Raw genomic sequence first — 17376 nt, 5'->3', positions numbered from 1 at the left:
TTCCGAATCAGTTCGCCATTAGACTAGTTCCTGTTCGATTTTGCAATAGAAGATAAAGATTGGTAATCTTCTAATATGTGAGGCTTTGAAAATATATGGCAAATTAAAACCAGAGATTTTTTTAAATACCTCTTTTAGAGAAAAAATATCATAAATGCACGGTTATTGAGAAAACTTCTCTTTTTTTTATTTAAATATTTTTACATCAAAGAACAAACCACGAATGCGCAGAATCTATCTTACAATAATCTTAGAAAATCGGTGAACCAGTCTATTATCTGATGACCCGGTTATGACACGGGTCAGATGCAAGCGTCCAGTAGACTAGGGATATCGAGGTCAACACGCTGGCGGTTGGGGAAAGGTATTATCATTTTCTTTTTTACGTAGTGAACTGAAAAACTATTGTTATTTTATATTTATAATTTTAAAAGCAGGTTTCGTGTCTTTCGACTTAAACAGTAGCACGTTTTTTGCGGTATTTCTACTTTCATTTTGGACAACTTTTGAAGGCCCAAATTGACCTTACGACAGGATTTGATTGACAGGTCCTATCAGCCAATCAGAATACAGCGCTGATAAGCCGTGTTGTTATCCGCCATTTTGTCCGTCAAACTGACCAGAGTCCGTCATATACATGCATTGACATTTCCTCGCCTTTTTAAATATTATGGTAAAAAGGTGTTGTAATGACACTTGTAATTCGGATACAAGGTAGCCAGACCGGCGTGGAATTCGTTCCATTTCCGAAACAAGCGAGAAAAATGCAATCGCTGGATCAGACTCTGTGGAAGACATCACCAACAGTTGAACTTCGAAATTTTGAAAGATCGTTCAAAGGCGAAACATCTATACGTCTGTAAAAAAGTATGTTTCTGAAATAACTAATTAGTTGCTTATAAGGGGGGGGGGGGCAAATCAATCCGCTTTAAATTTGTTTAATACTGAAGTTGTCCGTGACCTAAATTACTGATAGTGTAACTATTTTTAAACTTTAAACATCGTACATTTATGCTTTCGCTTGTGTTGTCAAATCGGCAGAAATGGCCATTTAAGATAAGGTTCAACATGGACACGATTGATTTCATTCAAGCTTTTTTAGTTGATACCTTAATATAAGCTTATAAACTGCTTCGCCTTCAAAGTAAATTAGGAAATATTGTAAAACTAAATTTTTGTCCGAACCAGCGCATGCTTCCGAATCTCATCTACTCGTATGGTTACTATGTAAACAATGGCTATTGTAGCTGTCATTTCGACACAATTTCATAGATTTCTTATTTTCATATCAGCACTTTGTCGACGGGAAACCCAGTCAAGTAAACCCTGACCCTCAAGCAGCTACTGTATTGTTTGGTGTATTTGACAAGCTTACACCGGGACCGGCCCACATCAGCAAGACCTCATCCAAAAATCAGATTTATATCTGAACCACCCCAAAAAAACAAGAACAGAACGGTCTGAATCGTTAAGGTTTTATTTGCTGTATAAATCAATTTATTTCATGTAAACAATGGCTATTGTAGCAGTCATTTCGACACAATTTCATAGATTTCTTATTTTCATATAAATCATTTAAATCAATTATTGAGTTCACTTGATTCTGCCAAGCATGTGCTGTAAAGACTCACTGTAGTCTCTTATTATGAATAATGAACAAGTCAAACATGTACATGATTTCGATGTTATTCTTATATTTGGTGCCAATTACGTAAATCTATTATCTTTAATGAAAGTTTATCCCATTCTTAAAGTTGCACTCTCACAGATTTCTGTTTTGACACTTTTTTGTTTGAGAATGGGGCTAATTTTGTCATTCTTTCAATCAAGTCCTTATATATAACCACAAAGCAAACCTCTTTGAGCCAAAATATGATAAATGCAATCAGATCTTTTGTAAGTTGTCAAAGCGATCAATCTGTGAAAGTGCAGCTTTAATAGAGAAAAATAACTTCTGCTTATGCATATATTTTAAAATATATTTGCCATTGCAATAAAGAGATGTACACCTACAATATCATGTATAAGCACCAAAGAAATGTCAAAGTTTAAGTAATGTTTTCAACACAACAATGTATTAATCTGATATTAAATATGAAACAACTGGTGTTATATTACAGGACTGAAGCTAACACCATAGGTACATCCTTCCAAGAATCCAACAACACAACATGCTGAACAACTTCAAGGACTCTCTTCAAATGACCACTTTCCTGAAATAAATAAAAGATGCCACTATTAAAATAAATCAGTTACATGTCTTGTTAAATATTTTAATTCTGGCTGTAAATGCTACTGCATTTGATGTTTGCTTTCTACATGTATATAATAATGAAATATTGACAAGAAAATAGCTAACTGTATGTTTTGTGGTTGTTGTCTTTTTTCTGGACAAATAGTCCATAACTTTTGTACAGCAAAGTAAAACTAAATGTTATAAAAAGCTGTAAAACAGGTCCTACCGATTATTTGTAAAACTTACCATCACTGGTTTTCTCTTGCGGTTGACATTGCCCGGACTGGCAAATATCATGGGGGTGGGGGGCGGTTTCTGGTCTTATTCTAGGTCCCCTGTGCCAGGCTGTGGCGGTAGGCTTGTTGAAGACAATAACAACGGGACTTCCTTATATCCATCAATTAGAATACTTTAATGGTGGCAGCATTGGTTACAACCAGCTGCCCGGTCAGCTTAGTTGGTTAGAGCGCCGTGCTAGTATTCTGGTGGTTGTGAGTTTAAGCCCCACACCGGGGGCACTTTTCCTCCCAGGTTTACCAGTGTGTGAAATTTCTGTAAGAACAAGAATCAAAGCATATGAATGTTTAAGCAATGTGTGTATAATAGTATGCATTGTCCACATTGCCCATAGAATAGTTTGTAAATAAATCTTGAATCCTGTATGTGACGATAAATGTTTTTCAAATTCATTAAGTACAAAAGTGTGGTAACTGATAATGATAGTGTTAGGGGAAGGTAATCCATACTAAAAATACTACTTCAGATTGAAACCTTAAAGTATAGTTGTGTGTAACCTTTTTTTCTTTTGGGCAGTAAGAAAGCTCCTCTCAACTGAAATCAGGTATTTAAATTACTTATTTGAAGAAATAGCTTGTGAATTTACAAAATGGATATGGTTATTGATAAGAATTAAGGTATTTATTGGCAGTCTTAAGCAATAGAATACAAATGAAGACCATTTCATTTCATAGACAGTTTTTACATGTTTACGAATTTTGTTATGAATGACGTTCCAGGCTAACCATTATTAAAAAAAAAAGCCTGGACGGCATTTTAGAATGACTACTGGCAACCCTGGCTAAAATCCTGTCCTGCGGGGTTGAACAGATGGTTAAATCGCTCCAAATGCCCCCCGCATCCCAGGGGCCCTAGGTTAGGCCCATTACCCGCTATATTTAAAGCGAAGACATAACCATCCCATTCACCCGGCACTACACGGCCACCTGAAAGTTAAAAAACATGGTTCATTTCCCCGGTATACCCCCGGACCTTGGGGGCCGTGGTTACAATTGACTGGTGCATTAGTTTAAAATAATAAACATGTTTTACGGAATTCTGTCTCAATAAAATGTATATTTATATTTGTCATCCTACATTCCAGTTTCTACCACAAGAGTTGTTATATATTGAACAGATAGGGCTTCAAGATGACAAAAACAGCACCAACAATAATGGGCCAGGACTGAGGAGTTCCAAGAAATGAGTATTCTTCAGCCCACAAATATCAGTGCTGCCCCACTGCCCAAAACCAGGTTTGTTCTCTTTCTAAATTTCCTGTTAACTTTATGGTTTCTAAACAATAGCCAGCATTCATATTAAACATGAAATCCAAAACCTTCTGCATTTTGTTTTGTTATGTAACACAACTAAAGCTAGGCAATTTTTTTACTGCAACTTTAAATAGCATTGCTTTTGGTATTAACATTCAACCTTTAATAAAACAAAATATATGGATGTTTCGAAGCATTTCAATGAATAAATAATTGAATGTATTTACAATTATTCACAATTTCATATACTGATTAAAAAAAAAAATAACTCTACAGGCTTACATTATTTCACAATATAATCTTTTTTTAGACATCATTTTGATATTTATTTCGCACAAAATACATGACCTTTAAACGAGCCTTCCTAAAAATTTAATAACATTTTTTTCACTTTTCTAACAAAATTGTTTAACTCAATGGCTGAATAAATTAATGAAATCATTACATGTATATAAATACTTAATCTTAATTATTATTCTGCAATTCATGTATCAATCTTTGATTTGTATAACCTGATTCAGAATTGACATCAAATTGCAAATTACTGTCAATTCACCTTTCAAAAGCTTATGAAATCAACCTTGAAACCTAACAACTTCACCTTAGTTTAATGTTTAGAGTTATTTTATTTCTCATGTTTCATGTTATCAGGTCTTCAGTGCTACATTTACTTATCATGATATCATAACAAATTCCTATCATATCTTTTTAGAGTGTGGCAACAAGTAAATGGACCCTGACAAATGTCCTCTATGTTAGAGCCAGCCCCTCACACAAGTGACCTACTATTGCACAGCTGAGGTTGTTATCAAACGCAGCAGTAGGTATGAAATGCGGAAACTGTTCCACCTTGATCATCAACAGTTGAGTTACACCTCGTCACAATACCTGAACTGAAAACAATCGGTGACGATACTGCACTTCACTTTTACCTCACAGTGCTCTTCCCTATAAACGCTAGAGTAAAGTTTGCAAATGGAAAACTTGTCATTGCAAGCGTGAAAAGACCAATTGATTCTTAACAAAACAACCTGCCTCAATGCTTTAGCTGACACTACATCAAGTCAACACAAGGCAATTTGTTTTTCTCGCAACCTGACCGGTATGTTGAAATTGTACACAACCACTGGTCAAGAGTGGGAATATAGAAGTACAAGTTGTTCGATCAGTTACCTAAAATATTCTTGAATATTTGAACATATAATAAACGACTATTCATATTGTGTGTAGTGTAGGTAAGATCAATGTCAAGGTTATTTTGGCTAAAAAAAAGAAGGAAAATGACTCTTAATTCAGAACATCAATGAAATAGCAAGCCTTAAGTATTTTCGATAAAGTGATACATATATTTTGTGGTGATGTCATATCATTGTTTTACTGTTTTTGAAGAGAAAACACATGTTATAAATATATTATCACATTTGTGTTTTTTTAGCTCAACTATTTGAAGAATGAGGTGGGCTATACTATTAGCCCTGGCGTCGGTTTCCGGATAAAGTTTTAGGGCAAGTTAGGATTTTCACTTTGAAGTCCAATACCCTTCATTCAATTGACTTAATACGTCACACAGTTGTTCAGGGCAATCATATAATGGAAAAAGATAACTCCTTTATACAAGCTATGGCCCCTGATTGACTATCGAATTTACGTTAAAGTTTTAGGGCAGGTTGGGATATTTATTAATAACTTCTATACCATTCGTTCATTTAACTTAATACTTCACACATTTGTTCAGGACCATCACACAATGAGGTTACATAACTCTGTATTATCTTTAATACAGGTTATAGACCCTGATTGACTTAGGTTAAAGGTTTAGGGCAGGTTAAAGTTTTAGAACAAGTTGGGATTTTCACTTATAAGTCCAATACTCTTCATTCCGTTGACTTAATACTTAACACAGTTGTTCAGTTCCATCACATTATGAGGTTAGATAACTCCATGTCATATTTTATACAAATAATGGCCCCTGATTGACTATGGAACTTAGGTTAAAATTTTAGGGCAGGTTGGGATATTTATTGATAACTTCTATATACCCTTCATTGAATTGACTTAATACTTCACACAACTGTTCAGGACCATCACACAATGAGGTTACATAACTCTATATTATCCTTAATACAAGTTATGGCCCCTGAATGACTTAGGTTAACGTTTTAGGGCAAGTTGGGATTTTAATAAAAAAAACTTCTATACCTTCATTCAATGCACTTAATACTTCGCAGAATTATTAACTATCTTACAACAAGGAACACAACTTCATGTTAGCCCTAAATACAAATTATTGCCCTTGAATGTTTTTTTTTTACTCTTCTTTTAATTTCTTTTGAAAGGCACATTTTTATATTCCTAACCACATTTTCATAAAGGGAAAATTATTTATTAGAATGACCTGTGTCACTGTTCGGGCGGGCTAGTGTTAGGACAGTGTCAAAGTCACCTTATGTATCGAATAATTTAGCTAGGTTTGACATAAAGAGACAAAACTTGGTATATGCAAAGAGTTTAAGGAGACCTTTTTTGGGGAATGCGTTTGAGGCCCCTATGATCAAGGTCAAGGTTGCTATTATTAGAAAAAGGGTTGTTTTTGAATAACTTCTTCATAAGTAAGGTTCTTCATATTGGTACCAAATTTGGTATATATGAAGAGTTTATAGAGACCTTTCCTGAAATTGTGTTTTTGACCCCGAGAGTTATGGTCTAGGTCAAGGTCAAAATAGAAATATGGTAAGTACTGAATAACTCAAGTAAGGGTTGACATGGTAACTTAGTTTATGGGGCATGTTTACGCAGAGCTTTAATGGATGCTTTTTGGCCCCCTAGGGTCGAGGCTACTGTTACTAAAAATAGATTACTGTTTCAGTTAAGGCTAACAGTTAAGGCTGGCATACTGTGACCAAACTTGATATATGCAGGAAAAGCTTATAGCGCGGTCACGAGTATGAGGACAACATTTGTACCAAGTAATATGGCAATCCATCAATGCATAAGTAAGTTATAGCACGGACACGAAATGTTACAGCCAGACGGACAGACAGACTGACGAAGTGTTTCTATAATCCGCCAATAATCCCCACCCCACTCCGTGGCGGGGGATTTTAGATTTGATATTTATAAAATAGTGTACTTCCATTTTTGCCATTGTTGTGTTTTACCATTATGTCAATATGTTCAGTTACAGTTGTGCTAATATCTTAAAGTCACCATATATGACTTTACAGAATCTTTACATTATTTAATTACTTCATCATAATGATAACTTATCTTCCTATTGTTTTCTTAAATGTTCTGCAATTTCAATAATTATTTCCAAAACATATTCCTAAAATCAGAGACATTTAACAGTATTATAAGGCTTCTCACTCAAGGTTTTGTCTATCTGAACACTGATGTTGACATAATGCTCTGTGCATATCACTATGCTTTTGCTAAGTTTAATTCCAAATAATGTTTAAATTAATGTCTTATATGTACATATATTTAACAATGTTCTGTTTTTCAACATCTTACTTAAACAGTTACAAAATGTGAATTTACAAGAAATACTTGTATTTATATCACTATGTCATTTTGCCATGTCACCCTTCTTTACTACCTATTTTGCTTAAAGCTGCACTCTCACAGATTTACCATTTTTACAACTTTTTTTTATTGTTTGTCTTGGAAAGTGCAAATTTTGTGTAAATATCTGCAAACAAATGATTTAAGATTACTGACAAAAGATCAAATCACAGATTTTTATATTTCCTTTTGAAAATTAATGTCTTATGGCTTAAGCTGTTACTAACAGTTTAAGAAAATTGCATAAAACATCAATTTTTGAACTTAAGTATAAAAATCTGCAATCTTTTTTTGTCAGCAGTCTTATATAACTGGTTTCAATGAATTTTCGCAAAATATGGCTCCTTTCAAGTCAAAAAATAAAAAAGTTGTCAAAACGTTCAATCTGTCTCTTTTATAGGCACTGACTCTCCATTTCTCCATTTACAAACATTAGAATTCATAATGCTTAAAAATGAATGCCTGTTTCAACTTCTCATCTTACCCTGCTTTTTTTGGCATGACCGTTAACCATTCCATTGTGTGTTGTTGTTTTTCATTTTCTAGATTTATGGGTTTTCAAACTTTAAAAAATAATGGCATTTTGGCTATCAACCATATCAGCAATGCTTATACTGTCTGATAATATAAAACTCCAGGCATATCATTTATAGTTTTGGGTCTGACAACTTCAAACTTTTAAGTTAGTAAATCATTTAACAAATATTCTTATTTTCAACCCAATTAATTCCAACATAACAACTGAAACTGAGTCAATTAAGCCCCCCCCCCCCATGTAAAAGATATTTATCACCCTATAAATAGTTACATTCAAATACTGTGCATTTGCTTACTAGGTACATATTACTAGGTTTTCATGTATTTTCATTTTTATTCTTTTCTTTCATGCCTGTTCTATTGCATTGCTTATGTCTTCTTGTACATTGTGAATACTTCAGTGAAATAGTGGCAGCATGTATTTTAGTATTGTGTTAATTTGTCTGTGTGCATTCTTATTCCATGTATTGGTCATAATGTATTTGTCGCACTTACACCAAATTATAACAAATATTCTTTCTATTGTTTATTTCATTTTAGTACAACTCTACCATTCCCAGCGTACATACTAACTCTGTTGTATTTTTGGTTATCATGCTTTTTACTCTTTGTTGTATACAAAATGTATATAAAATGTCATATTGCTCATGTTCTTTCTTGTTTGTACATATGTTCACATTTCAATAATACTCAATGCAGTATTTATTCTTATATTTCAATGTCATATTTTAAAGAATGAGAAGTTCTACAGGCGAAATAACATTAACACATTTCCACCAAACTTTGTACAAATGCTTCATTTTTCATGTATTAAAACATATTCCTCACTTCATTTCATTGTAACCTATAATTTTCAGCACTTTCTTCATAAATCTTTTGCGTCATTATATTTCCACACACATTAAGTGATCAACTTCCTAGTCATACCACTGTCAACCTGCATCACATTCTGCTCATCATTCTTATATCTTATGCCTTAAAAGTGCATAATGCATAATGATTACATAATGTTTATTACCTATAAGTGTCAGTATATGCTAAACTTGTTTCCTTTGTTTAAAACATCCTGCATGCCTATAAATCATCTACGCCACAGAACAAGGAAAATGACATTAATAATGATGATCAGACTTCTTTCTTTCAGCTCATGTATAACCAACTTCTTTTAGTTTATGTTAAATGCATTTTTTTTAATTGTGTTAAAATCTGTTACATAAACAAACAGTTTTGTGTGTTTTTCAGTTAGAAACAATGGCTTCGTATCACTTAATTATAACGGTCAACTTGTTTCGCTGATTATTAGCCAAAAGTAAACATTGTTTTAAGCAGATGTCCTTAATTAGTTTTTTTGATAAACCTTTGGTGCTACTCTTGTTTAAAGTCAACATTTCACCAAAGTACTTCAAATTCTCAACGTTTCGAACTTTGCCCAGAATTTACCAAATCATGTTGGCATATTTAACATTTCAGCTATCATATCAGCCACTCCAAAAGAAAACCACCACTGTGGCCATGTTGTATTTTATAAATGTGCGTATATTGATACAGTTCATGAATAAAGTTATTTGAAACAATTATGGTTTCTGTCATAGATATACCATCAGTTGTACAATTGTTATTGTGTTAAGTTTTATTTTCATTTCAAAACAACAGCCCAATTCTGTCATCTTTTCAGTAACTTCATTTCACTGACATCTACAATCAATGTTTGCCCTCACTTTATTTACTTCGTTCTGACCCTACATATAGACTTGCATAACCAATAGTTGGCCCGCGCTAATATCCAATCGCTGCATCTTGCAGCAACTTTTGTACTTGTTAACTATAGGGATGATAGATAAAGACTGCTATGTAGTTTACGATGTTTATTCGATGCTAGCTAACTACAGACTGCTGATAAGCCTGGCCACTCGCAGGTCGCCGATATCATATTACAACACATGACAGCATTGTACCTTCTAACCTATGGTTACTTGCCAACGGAAGAGATGAAATAATACATGCAATCAGCGCGGTGAATGTCTTAATAGTACGGTACTTTAAACCCTACACGTGTAAAATATGTAACGCTCATGTCTCTGAACTGGCCAGACACCTTATTGTAAGCTGTTATGGCACTGCTTGGCTAAGGAAATCAAAGCGCTGAAAGCGCTGCAAGACTGTCGGTGACGTAACTGAAGAAGGCAAACACTACCCCAAAGTTCTTTCAAATGAAACGTGATCAAATGATTTCATACAAATGATGAACACTCTTTAAGGTAGATGAAGAAGGATAAATGTGATTATAATAAGCACAAATATATTGGCCCTACTTAATCATGTATCCAATGACCTACAAGATTCTTAATTCAAATTTCCTAATTTTGAACCGCTTTAAATTAGTTAAATGCATATTCATTATGTTAAAATTGCTTCAATTTATGATGTCGCTTATAACAGTTTCAGTAAGCAATTACATTCCTTCATTTCATTAGGGTCTGTTGAAGCCAATGTCTTTAAAATGCAAATACAATACAAACTATACCCAAGATTCAAGGGACATAATAAAAATATGACTTTAAAATGATGCTCTTTCAAGCCTAAAAATGCCTCCCAGAACTTCTATCAACAGAGTCCACATTATCTACAAAATTTGTGCTCGAGTTACTTTCTTTGATATAAAAGTGAAAACAAATCTGCATGGTGCTGTGGCATCATACCATGAAAAAAACTAATATCTTTAAAATTTGTTTTCTAGTTTGTTTTTATTATAAAAGTGTTAATAAATCTGCATGGTGCTGAAGAAAAAAAACTAATGTCTTAAATTTCAAACCTGCAGCATTAATTAGCGCCATGTTGTCAAGAATATCTGGACAATTGAATGAAATATGCATGGACCGAAATGACACCTGGTTTTTCATTGACAAAAGATGCCTTTGAGGCAGTTTTAAGATTATGCTATTCAAAGTATGAGGGTAGTTGGTACAGTTTTCACTCATATTCAGATGATGGCTGATATTTGTTGATAAACATGTATCCTCTTAGCAGCAGGGAATACGTAAATGACATAGTTTTAATGACCAATATTGGAGATGTGACCTTGACCTCCAAATCCAAAGGGGTCATCTGCTGGTCACCCCAAACATAAATTTCAAGTTTGAAGGCCATGGGTGCAGACTTTGTCGAGTTGTCACACAGGCAAGCTTTTTGCATTCAATGGTCTGTGACAAATCAATAGGGCTCACCTACTGGTCAGGCCCAACCCCAAAGTCAAGTTGTTCAAGGGCCATGGGTGCAGGCTTTGTCCAGTCATTATTAGTACAACCTTTTAGCATTCAAGGTCACTGTGATCTTGACATTTGACCCAATGACCCCTTAAATCAATAGGATCTTCTAATAGTCAGACTTAGCCTCCATGTTGAGTTTGAGGGCCATAGGTGCAGGCATTGTCAACTTATCAGTCAGAAGTATGGTTTGACACCTTCCTGTTCAAGGTCACTGTGACCTTTGACCATATTACCCCTAAAATCAAAAGGGGTCATCTACTGGTTAAACCAAACTTTCATGTCAAGTTTGACAATAGGTCTAGGAATTGTAGAGTTATCACCCGGAAAAGCTTTGGTCTACTGTCAGACAGACGGACGTAGCGGCCAACATGTCCAAAGCAATATACTCCTCTTCTTTGAGGGGCATAATAAATTGAAATTGATTAAATATTTTTGTTTATTATGTTAATTAACTTACATTACATACAACAAGTACCATTTTGATATTTTCGAATGCTCATTTGGGCATGTACATGGGTTTTGATCTGACTATGAACATGAAACTACATAGTGATGTTCCCTCCTTTCAATTCTAAATTTAAATAACCATGAGAAAAAAAGAATGTTTTCACTGCACCATAAATAAATATGTCAAACAAAATAAATGTCAAGTTATTCAAGATTAATTTAACACTGTTCTTTTGATGATTTCTGTGCATTCCTGACTGCAGGTTTTGCCCATTTTCCCACACAGTTATTTCATATTGGCCTTACAAGGTCAGATCTTGAGTTGGGTCTTCATTGCTGGACACTATCTCTTTATCTCTACAGAAAACACACTGGTGCCAGTTTCACTGCAACAACTGCCAAAAAAGTTATATTATATTCTAACTGAACTCTGCATCAATATTCAATTATTTTTTATTGGATTTAGGAAATGTCTTTGTTTTAAAGGGTTCATATAAATTAATGCATGTTTTTTCAATTTAATGCATTATCATGCTGGACTCTTTGACATTGATGGTTAAAACAAAGAAGGCATATGATTTGTGTACAGATTAAACATTATTAATTATAAATGTGTTCTTTAATTAATAGACAAGTGGCAACAATTTCCCCAGTTAAAAAAGCTTACATTTGTATATCTGCAGATTAATAATTTGCATTTCTTTTGCTTTGATCATTTAAGTCAAATGAGTTAGACATGATAACGCATTAAAATAAGAAATATAATTTTGGGCATCAAATTATAGTGTGTGTCTTCAATCTAGAAATAAATTTCTTCTCAACAGATGCTTAATTATAAAAAAAATATATAAACCAAGATTTTGATTATGACATACCTGCATAGTTAGTGGTCTCCATAACTGCTCAGAAATGCTCCCTATGACAAACTAAGTGCTGGTGTATGGCTGGGTAATAGTGCTGCTCCAACCAATAGCGCAATTCTTCCTACAGGTGGACCAGCTCCTCAATATGGTTTCTGTCATGGCAGTGATAACAGTATGTAATAACATGCCCTTTTCTACTTTCCAGAGAATGAATCTTCCAATCTAAATTACAAATTTAAGAACAAATATATACATATGCACATGTAATGTTGTTAAAAACAAACCATTTAGATGCCACAAAACTATAAGATTTTAGGTGAAAATTAAGCCAAATAAAACATTTAGTCATTTAAAGCTGCACTCTGACAGATTTACTGTTTTTACAACTTTTGTATTTTTGTCTTGGAATGACCTATTTTTTTGCTAAAATATCTGCAAACCAGTGATATAAGACTACTGACAAAATATTAGATTGCAGACTTCCATATTTCAGGTCGAAAACAAAGGTTTTATGGCTTAAAGCGTTACTAACGGTTTAAGAAAAATGCATAAAACATTTTGAACTTAAATATAAACATTTTCTGACAAATTTATTGTCAGCAATCTTATATGAATGGTTAACATGCATTATCACATAAATTGGCCCGTTCCAAGACAAAAAATAAATAAAGTAGTCAAAACGTTCAATCTGTAAGAGTGCTGCACTCTCAGTCACAGATTGAAGGTTTTGACAACTTCGTTTACTTTTTGGCTTGGAATAAGCTAATGAAAAGCAGTATGAAAACTGATGAAATAAGACTGCTGACAAAAGATAAGATCATGTTTTTTATATTTACATTTGGAACTATTGGTTTTATGGTTAAAAGCTAACGCTTTACTAAAAATGAGATTTTTGGCACAGAACATCATCTTTTGACCGTATTAAAATAAGAAAACAGCGTTCCAATATTTTCAGTTGTCTTTTTTTACTGAATTAATATAAGAAAGCAGCGATCCCCTTTTTCCAGTTGTCTGTTATGTCCAGTGTTCAGAAATTCGCATAAAATAATTCATTACAAGACCAAGAAATAAAAAAAGAGTTGGTAAAACAGACAATCTGTGAGAGTGCAGCTTAAACATATGATATGCATTATCAGCCAAGTGCAGACCTACTCACATCCTGGCTACACAACCAGTACATTCATCAGCTTTACTGATTCGAACCAGGCACATTTATATTGGTAGACTAGCATTTTACCATTCTGTGCTGGCCAGTAAAGTTCTCATTTGAACTAGAATTCAAAATGTATATACCTTTGTTCATTTTTTTGCCAACTCTGTTTCAACTGAACTTCCTAAATGAAGAGAAGTTTCAAAAAATAATTACAATATCTCAGTAAATACCTGCATTTATGTGTTTCTTATGCAATCTGTCAGCTTTGGTAGGCTCAGGTTTCATTTTGTCCACCTCAATACTTGTAATCTTCTAGTCTGATGTACTGCCATCCAATTTTTAGGTCAGGTCAGGCAGCCATTTCAGCTTTGTTCCAGTTGATTGTATCAGATGATGCTAACAATACTAGCCTTGTATCCAGGCACTTCTCAATCTGAAAGTTTACAAAAGAACATGGCCTGTAATATTTAATAAAAAAATCATAATTGTTTACTCATGGATGATGGGTTCTAAAGTAAACCTTTGAGAAAAGATGCTACTGGTATGGTGCTTGAACCAACGACCATGTGAACACTTGCATGGAGATCTGTCAAACTGAGCTAACTGGGTAACTGATTTTTAGGCAGCTCCCAGCTTGGCTCTACAATTGACAGGTGCATTATACATTATAGAGACAATAAATCAAACACTTGAAGCACTAGTCCAAATAATAGTAACTTAACTGATCTTTTTACAAATTTTGAAATGGCATATCCTTCACATACAATTTTTTTGTACCAAAAGTGGGTAGCTATTCCGATTGGGATTCCGGGTCAGATAATTATATATATCTAATATATGAGTTATGTACACAAAAAATAAAAGCTGACGAATTATTGTGAGTTTGATGAGTGTTTTTCTTCATTTCATACTGTCAAAACATAATGATATAAACTGTTATACATGAAGATCACCTGCAAGGCTGCGGTACATAGATTTACATGGATGTAAAATGGTTGTGTTTAAATGCATTAAATGCTTGTTTTGTGAAAAAAATCTTTGCACTTACATGGTAATAAGTAAAATACGAAAATAAACCTTTAATATCTATTTCAAACATATAATACTTATCTAACTACGATTTCAATATCTTTCAACCCCCACCCTGTTTTGCACAAACCCGATTAGACGTAAGGGATTGGAAGAATCCCATATAACACGTCTATTTTTTTAGACTATTGAAGCATATATGTTCTTTTTTGATGGTTGAGACGTTTCAGGTTAAACAACAATTAAAAATGCGAAATAATTTTAGTAAATAATCAACTCTGAATTGAAAGTAACATGAAGATGTTGTAGTGAAGGATTTGCCATATATATATCAGACAACGCGAAAACCTTTTCTCCTTCACAGGACATTGCGACAGGTAAACACTTAAAGTTTACCTGTCGCAACAAATTTTTACCTGTCGCAATGTTACAAACAGTATTTGGTTACATCAGCCTAAACCTTGATTTTAAGCCTCTTTTTTAAACAAGTTTTGTAATTCCCCATTATAACAGGTTTAGATCTTTTTGGTTAGATTTGTCCTACAGTACTATAATAAATTACAAAAAAAAAGCTAAACATGTAAAAAAAAATCAATATTCGAATCTTATGTCATAATTTTTTTTTTCCCTTGCCTCCCCCAAAAAACTCATATCATGTTCACCTACCAATGGAACAGCTAGATCTTACTCTTTTAATTCATCTTTAAATTAAAGATACAATACAGTTATAAAATGTATCGAATTGTACTACAAGTCAAACTCAGGCACAACATTTATGCAAAAACGAAAGTAGATTTCTTGTTATTGGCAATGTTAAACAGAGCGGAAAGAAAGTCATATATTAATCATCATATTTAAATTAACACGATTGCCGGGAACCACTTCGCCGAAAATAAATACATTTTGTAATTTCCGACCATTTCCGTAAAATAAAAGTATTATAGTACGAGCTGAGATCGGAACCTTACGCGTTTTATCGGCTTTTACGGAAACATGTCGAAACGGGGTTTACAAATAGTGATACACGGATTAACACGCTGAATAATCATGATATAATAGTTAAAAATAACTCTGAACATTTATTTAGAAACTGAAAGTAAATTTTCCGAAAATTAAACGGTGCTGACTGTAATTTTTCACCGGACATTGTGACCGACCAAAACAAAAGTTTCGTCGGTCAAAATGGAAATATACCGGACATGTCCGACTGTCCGACGGTCATTCGCATTGTCTGATATATATATATATATATACATTTTTTTTTAATCGTAAAAAGAGTCCGTCAATGTACAAATATTTAGACTAAGAGATGTAGATCAGCTAGATGTACCTTCTAGTCCAACTAATTGTACGTTGATAGATTTTTTTACGATTTTTGATACAGCAAATCCTTCACGTACAAATTGTTTTGTACGAAAAGTGGGTAGTTATTCCGATCGGGATTCCGGGTTAAGGCATATTGCATCTATAACATATCATAAAAACAAGAAATATTACCAGATAATGTTATTTTATATAAATTCCGTAACCAAAAAGTAATATCAAGCAAATAATTATGAGTTTGATGGTTTTTTCTTCATTTCATTCTGTCAAAACATAACAATATATACATGAAGGGCACCTGCAAGGCTGCAGTTCACAATTTTACAACAATCGGAACATTTCGGCCATCAATTGTAACAACTCGCCGTCTTCGGTAAGCTTCGAGATAGTCAATCCCTGTTGGATACTGGCTGAGGTGTTCAGATTGTTCGGCCAAGGCCGAGTTGTTACAATGTATTATCTCGAAGCTTGTCGGAGGTGGCCGAATTATTACGATTGGGTCAAGTTGTTCCACTTGGCATAATTGTTGTCTGTGTCAGTCAACTTTCCTTTTAATGAAAAGGTAAATAATGTGTTTTAATGCATTAAATGCTTGTTTTTTTTAGCAAAATAGCTTTGCACTTCCATGGTAAAATATGAATATAAATCTTTACTTTATTATCCATTTCAACCATAAAATACTTCACTTAATACAATTTCAATATTTTTCAAACACCCCCACTTTTTGCACAAAACCGTTTAGACTGTAGGGATTGGAAGAATCCCGTATAACACGTCTATTATTTCAGACTAATGTACATGTACTGTACCTTCGTGTCCGAAATCGATCACTTCCTGGGAGCTCATTTCTGGATTGTCTCCATCTAAATTTAACATTTTTAGACGCATACATTGATGCCATTTTTGCTTCGATTGATGTTAAAGCAATAGCACTAAATACAGGTGGGTTAATTTGTAGAAGAACGTGTTCGAAGTTACATTCAATTTCATTTCCGCATAATCGCCGCCATATTGTGTATGACTTAAAAACTACACCCTATAGTCCAAAATAACAATAGGCATAACGTTGACACACTGTGATAGGTATAATCCAAATAATTTACTCAAACAAACACAATAGTTCGATTGCTGCAGAAAAAAATCATTTGAAACATAAAAGCTATTTCACAAAATATTACATCAGTGCGTTCAGTAAGCCGAGCGTTTACAAAACGCTCGCAAACGTTCTGTTTTGTATCCCTGTTGCAACGCAGCGCTTAAAAGTTAAGCGGGAAACCAAACAGCAAACGTTCGCCGCAAACATCTTTACTGAACGCAGGGATGAACTCTTTAACCGCGTATGATTTATTTCTAAATAGCTTTCATTCATAAAATAAGTTCTTTGCCGGGGTTTGCCGGGTCAGTCTTG

At 33.8% G+C, this 17376-nt stretch overlaps 4 long non-coding RNA genes across 5 annotated transcripts in view; 3 read left to right on the top strand and 1 right to left on the bottom strand.

Moving 5' to 3' along the window:
* Positions 1-17376, top strand: part of LOC128203705 (uncharacterized) — a 291364-nt gene that overhangs the window by 241835 nt on the left and 32153 nt on the right. The gene's annotated exons all lie outside the window — the stretch shown is intronic.
* Positions 619-2363, top strand: LOC128203708 (uncharacterized). Its single transcript, XR_008256018.1, has 3 exons — positions 619-867; positions 1293-1458; positions 2121-2363. It is a non-coding gene; the product is annotated as an uncharacterized LOC128203708 (long non-coding RNA).
* On the top strand, positions 3042-9456 carry LOC128203706 (uncharacterized). The gene is made up of 3 exons (XR_008256017.1): positions 3042-3077; positions 3618-3768; positions 4499-9456. It is a non-coding gene; the product is annotated as an uncharacterized LOC128203706 (long non-coding RNA).
* Positions 11576-17067, bottom strand: LOC128203704 (uncharacterized). Of its 2 annotated transcripts, none has more exons than XR_008256013.1 (4): positions 16778-17067; positions 13847-14049; positions 12476-12685; positions 11576-11995 (listed from the first exon to the last, which is right to left on the bottom strand). It is a non-coding gene; the product is annotated as an uncharacterized LOC128203704 (long non-coding RNA). The 2 variants fall into 2 exon arrangements; XR_008256014.1 differs by having other exon boundaries at positions 12476-12615; positions 16778-17062.

This window comes from Mya arenaria, chromosome 9 (assembly GCF_026914265.1).
Source record: "Mya arenaria isolate MELC-2E11 chromosome 9, ASM2691426v1".
In the NCBI taxonomy this organism is placed as follows: domain Eukaryota; kingdom Metazoa; phylum Mollusca; class Bivalvia; order Myida; family Myidae; genus Mya; species Mya arenaria.
This window is presented reverse-complemented; position numbering and strand designations above follow the sequence as displayed.